This window comes from Mastomys coucha, unplaced genomic scaffold (genome assembly GCF_008632895.1).
Source record: "Mastomys coucha isolate ucsf_1 unplaced genomic scaffold, UCSF_Mcou_1 pScaffold15, whole genome shotgun sequence".
In the NCBI taxonomy this organism is placed as follows: domain Eukaryota; kingdom Metazoa; phylum Chordata; class Mammalia; order Rodentia; family Muridae; genus Mastomys; species Mastomys coucha.
Window position 1 is genome coordinate 32,734,727 of NW_022196897.1, and position 5,754 is coordinate 32,740,480.

Below are 5,754 nucleotides of genomic sequence, written 5' to 3' on the forward strand. Positions count from 1 at the left end.
CAGAGAGAGAGAGGGAAGGAGAAGTGAGGGAGGAGGGAGGGAGGGACAGAGAGAGAGGGAGGGAGAGAAGGAGAGAGAGAGAGAGAGAGAGAGAGAGAGAGAGAGAGAGAGAGAGAGAGAGAGAGAGAGAGAGAGAGAGAGAGAGAGAGAGAGAGATTGAGAGATTGAGAGATTGAGAGATTGAGAGATTTTACCTTTCCTTCTCTTTGAGGTCTATGGAGAAGAGGGCAACACCTTCCAAAAGGTAAGAATTCATTTTAAAGAAAGACAGAGGGAGGGAGGGAGGTAGAGTGAGAGCGAGAGCGATCATCAAATGAGGAAGTGATTCCTCTAATTATCAGAAACAGGAGAGGAGAAATAATGGCTGAAGTTCACCTCCCCATGGGGGAATGAATCATCAAAATAACCGGTGGAAAACAAGCTTGTGCAACCTTGAACAGCGTGTGTCACCGGCTGGTGGAATTTTTAGAAAGGCAACAGTTTGGGCTCATCACTGCGGTTCCTGATTGCACACACCTGTTTGGGGCATGGATTTTGCAACCCCCCAAAAAGGGGAAACTGAACTCACTGCTCCTCCTGAGCTGTGCAAAATAGCAGAAAACCACAGCTGCTCGAGCAGTTAACAGATATCAGTAAAATACCCATGTTACATAATTAAGGATAACGTTTTTGAAGCATATGGGCTGAAGGTATTATACTCTCATTAAAACTTTAGGTAGCAAACAATTTAGCACATTCTCATCTACTTCTAGAGATGAATTCTATAATAAATGTTTGTAATTAGGCATGCTGTTAAACAGGTTATTAAATAATACATGAAGACAACGGCTCATGAAATATAGACAGTTCTGAGGTTTGTGTACAAGTGACATAGAAGCATGGGGTGAGACATGGGAGAGTCCTTCTCATTGACTTGGTGAGTATGCACTTCGGATAGCTTGGGTAAGATGGGAAGAAGGTCATGTGGTTGCCTAGCTTGACGCTAATCTTACAGAAATGCCAACTGAGGGCTTGAGAGTTTTCTCTTTTCTGTTCAGATATGTGGCCATCTTCTGGGACATGCCAGCCTTGGAGAGGAAGAAGAGCCAGAATACTACAAGCCTCAAACACATGCATTCGAGCAGATTGAGATCAGATTGCTGGGGGACAATAAAGATGGATAAAGCTAAGCCTGGCCTAAATCGGCATTTCAAGATTCATGGGGTGGACAAAGGGTGCTGTTATTTATGATGGAGAGGAAGGAGGAGAAGCATCTCTTGTGAATCGCTAGGCAGGTGTTTGCTCTCTGGGGAAGTGATAGGAAACTCATCCCTGACCTGAGGTTACTTGGAGGAAAGAACTTCTTTTGGTTTTGTTTCTCTGCTTGGTGTACAAGCCAGTGCCTTATCTAAGGAAAAAGAAAGCATCCCTGGATGTCCCCAAGGGAAGAATGATCACTCTATTAGGGAATTAAGGTCATCTAGAGATCCTGTTTCCTATTGCACATGAATATGGAATCCGGTAACAGAATAAACATGACATTTGGAATGCTCCTAGAGCATACTTAGGGCAACTGGCAAGACTGACATAGCTTTTACTGATTTGTCTGTTTAGTGAGTGGACAGGATGCCAGTCTGGCAGTTTGAATTGGCAATAAATCACTACTAGACATTTTATTTAAAATCTGGCACTGGCTTGGGAGAGGTGAGGGATTGTCGATTTGTTTTTATTTTGAGGCCAGGCACAATCATAACACAAACAGGCCACCTGGAAACTTTAGCACATATGTAAAAGTGTGGCCCTGGTCTGTGGCTATTGCATGCTTGGCAGGAGCAGGGAGAGGTAAATGACAGTGTAGGCATTCCTGACCAGGAAGACCCTGGCAGACCTGGGTAGCCCGAGGCAGCCCTGCTGGAAACCACACTGAATCTGAAAGTGTGATATAGGAAGGCTATCATCAGCATAATAGATGAGATAAAATTTGGTTTCCTCTTTTATTGGGATGTTCTCAGAGTACATTAGGAACACACAATCAATGCATTCCATCCAAAAAAAAAAAAAAAAAGAGAGAGAGAGAGAGAAATCACTCCAACAATAAAATTAAGTATTGAATTGGCTTGTTCCTGCCTTTGCCACCCTTCACTTCATGTCTTTTCCTATTCTATCCCTCTAGTTTTCTGTCTTTACTTTGTCTTGGATTTTCCTTTTTAAATGATAAGTTGTGATCAATGCCTCACAGTTTTGAGTGAAAAAAATATTTCAAGGTAGGCACTGGAGGTAATCTTCAGTGTAGAGTTACTGTCTAGCAGGCATGAAATTCTAGCTTCAATCACAGTGCTCATGCGCATGCATACACATGTGTGTGAATGTGTATACACGTATGAATATGCACATGCACACAGAATGAGAAACTTAGACTCTTAGAGCTACTGAAGTGACAGGAGTTAGGACTCCTTTTCCACTCTTAGCAGGTGTGTGATTTTCTGAATTTTCTGTAAGGCTGCAGTATCACTGAAGAACCTTTTTAGTTTTTCCATTTTGAACATATGAGTTATTACACCCCCCCCCCCCCGTTCCCAGGAAAATCATATTTCAAGTACATTGACTTACTAAGATACCAGCCTTCTTGTCTTCCATAATACTACCTATGTAAAAGTAGGAAAAATATAGACTATGGTATCTTCTTGGTAAAATCATCTGAAGTGATATAATGGTCAAATGTAAACAAAGGAGCCATTTTAATGGTGTACTGAAGACACTCCTGGTATTTAGGACATTTGTACCTAAAGATACCTGGTATTAAATACTCAGAAGAGCTGTCTACATTAGATATATGATTTCAAGGATTTATGTGGTATTAGAGTATTTACAAGATGTTCTCACACATTCTCTTCTGAATGCGATCAGGAGTCTGTTGCTACAATGTCCCATGACCTAGCCACTGTTAATTGAGGACATTCATAAAAGGATACAAAGAAAAGCAGGAAATGAGAACCAGCCTCAGAGAAGCCACTTAAAAACACCACAGTTCTGTTAGTTTGAGCATATCAAATGGCTGCTTTGAATGTCAACTCAGCAAATCTGTGCTCCGAAAGATCAAGTTGAGGTATGTAGGGTTGAAGGGGAAGGCCAGTTGTTTAGGATCCCTGGAGCTCTGAAAGATACAGGCAGTTATTGGACATTTGTATTTCTATCTGACTGCCCACAGGTAACAGTGGCACACAGACTTCCATCCTGGCACCTGCCTCCAGCATTTCTTTGGATTCAGTATACGCATGAATTTGGATTGCAGTTTTCTGATCTGGGTGTCTTCTATCCAGTTTAAGGGCTGATATGTATGTGTTTACAGGGGTCTAAGGTTTAGGATGTTAAGGCTTATGTATTTTATTTATTCTTTTCCCTTTCCTATCTTATGGTTGTTACAGAGCACAAATTGTTTGTGTGTGTTAATTAAAGGGTAACTACAGATTAATTAAATTTGTGGATTCAAAATTTTAAAAGCCCATGTCTAAAGTTTTCCTTCTAAAGTTTTGAAGTAGGTATCATAGTTTGTTAAAAAGAACGAGATATAAGATATATCATACACACACACACACACACACACACACACACACATATGTATATAAAGATAAATTAATGGATAATCATAAATGTTAAAAGTATCTTATTTTTCAAGGAAAATGTCACTAATATTCATTAGGTTCTTTAGGCACAGAAGGTCACATTCATGCAAGTCCTACTGGCTAACTCAAACAAAAATAGTCTCTGAGGCAGAGACCTGCATGGCTGGTGCCAACTTCCACGACATACCCAAGAATTTCTTTATTTAGAACCTCCCATGTGTTATTTTTTAATCTCTGGAATCTCAGGGATTTTCCCATCCCTCTACATGCTTGCTGCATTCCTGGGCATGGCAACCCCTGCTGGACTCCTGAAACTTTTCTGTTTTATTTTTAAAATGTGGCCAGTGACTTTCTGTGACAAAGGGTGAGATTCCCAACATGTATCACAACATATCCTAAGACCATCATGGGCTACAGAAGCCAACTCAGTGAGTCACCATGGCATCCCTTAGGGTACCTTTGATAGTAAAGATTAAAAAATTCAAGAGCTTCTTGAGACTGGGGTTGGGGGAGAAAAATTATGTGGCAGCATTTCTAAGTGCTTGGTATCATTCGCTACCATTCTGAGACCACAGTTGGTCTCTGCCCAAGAAAGCATACATATTTAATCTTTTTTTTTTAACTTCAAGTTTTAATAGATACAGTAGGCTTGACGTTTGGTAATCCACTTGCTTTCCATACAAGTAATGGCAATTTAGCTCTTCTTGAGCCAGACTCTAATAATCTCTAAGGCAGCTATCCTAATCACATAGGCCTTTTGCACTGTATATGGGAAGCTATTAATATATACTTGAAAATTTTATCCTATTTCCATATTGTGTTTGGGATATAAACACATCACAGCCTTTACAATAATGCACAATGCACAACTCAGAAAACCCCTTTTCACGCATGAATATCTGAGTCTGAGATTCATACAAACTGTACTTTTGTTTGACTCCAAAATGTGGGTGCCAAATGAATCTACTGCACTAGGCTTATGAACACTACCGCAACTGTGCAGCCGCTATTTCTCTACTGGGAGAATTGTTTCAGCAGATAAACCATCTGGCTTGAAACACAGCCTTCTTTGAAAATATTCCCCATTATGTTAGCTCTGAAACAATGTGTACAACTATGTTCCAGTGGAGGACATGGTTAACTGAAATTCAATGTCAAACAATCTCTTCTCTGTAATCCCTGGTAAATGTTAAAAAGAGGTAATCAAAATGCAAGATTTTAATTCTTTAAAGAATCATTGTGAATGTGTCTGTCATAAGATGAAGAAAACTTGGGAAATATTTAATAAAAATATAAAACGATGGTGTTCAATATAATGACCTTTTCTTTAAGGATTGCCCATGTAGAATGTGGTTACTTTTGTTTTGAGTATTATCCAAATTTCATAGTAATGGTTGGTGTTCTTTAATTTCCTTTTTGCTTTTCAAACATGAGTTTTTCAAACATGAGTTGGTTGTATATAGTTGGAATATTCTTGGAAACTTATAACTAAAGATTCTGACGTGAAATTGGGTGACTCTGGGTGCCAAAGACACCCAGAGTCACCCAATATATATATATATATATATATATATATTAATATATAAATATTATATTTATATAATGAATATATAAATAAGAGTTAGAAATTGCATAGTATTAATAGGATGTATTGATGATTAACTATTAAAAATTTATGGAATATTTTAAACCAATACAGTGTTACTATTATATAAAAAACTAGTTTGGATAAAAAAATGAGAAATGGTCTATTTATGCATTGGCAGCATTTAGAATGATACTCCAAGGGATGCTTGAATGAGGTTATAAGAAAGATAGTCAAAACAAGTGAACTCTTCTGAGTCCGGAGACAAAAACATATCTGTGTTAGGAGGAGTGGAGCATTTCGGCCCTCAGGGACTTCAGCACATTACTGAAAAGAAGTGAACGAGGGGACAAGTCCTGGGAACCACCACTGTATACTGAATGGGGAAGGCTGCAGACAGCAGAGCTACTCAGTCCCTTGATGAGAAAGACTGCTGGACAAATGGAATTCCTCTGAGGAACAAAGAAAATGGTGCATTAACAGCAAAGCAACACCAGCACCACCTCCACCACCACCACTACCACCACCACCTCCACCACCACCACTACCACCACCACCTCCACCACC

At 39.5% G+C, this 5,754-nt stretch overlaps 2 long non-coding RNA genes across 8 annotated transcripts in view; both read left to right on the forward strand.

Moving 5' to 3' along the window:
* Positions 1-2,017, forward strand: part of LOC116090142 — a 65,933-nt gene extending 63,916 nt beyond the window's left edge. For all 3 annotated transcript variants that reach the window (XR_004118579.1, XR_004118578.1, XR_004118580.1), the window contains 3 exons: positions 212-244; positions 801-916; positions 1,038-2,017. This is a non-coding gene — a long non-coding RNA (uncharacterized LOC116090142). The remainder of the gene's footprint in view (positions 1-211; positions 245-800; positions 917-1,037) is intronic.
* A 27-nt stretch (positions 2,018-2,044) lies between these two features.
* LOC116090143 overlaps positions 2,045-5,754 on the forward strand; it is an 8,119-nt gene continuing 4,409 nt past the window's right edge. For 4 of the 5 annotated variants that reach the window (XR_004118581.1, XR_004118584.1, XR_004118583.1 and 1 more), the window contains exon 1: positions 2,045-3,314. This is a non-coding gene — a long non-coding RNA (uncharacterized LOC116090143). The remainder of the gene's footprint in view (positions 3,315-5,754) is intronic. The other variant, XR_004118582.1, reaches the window with a different exon arrangement.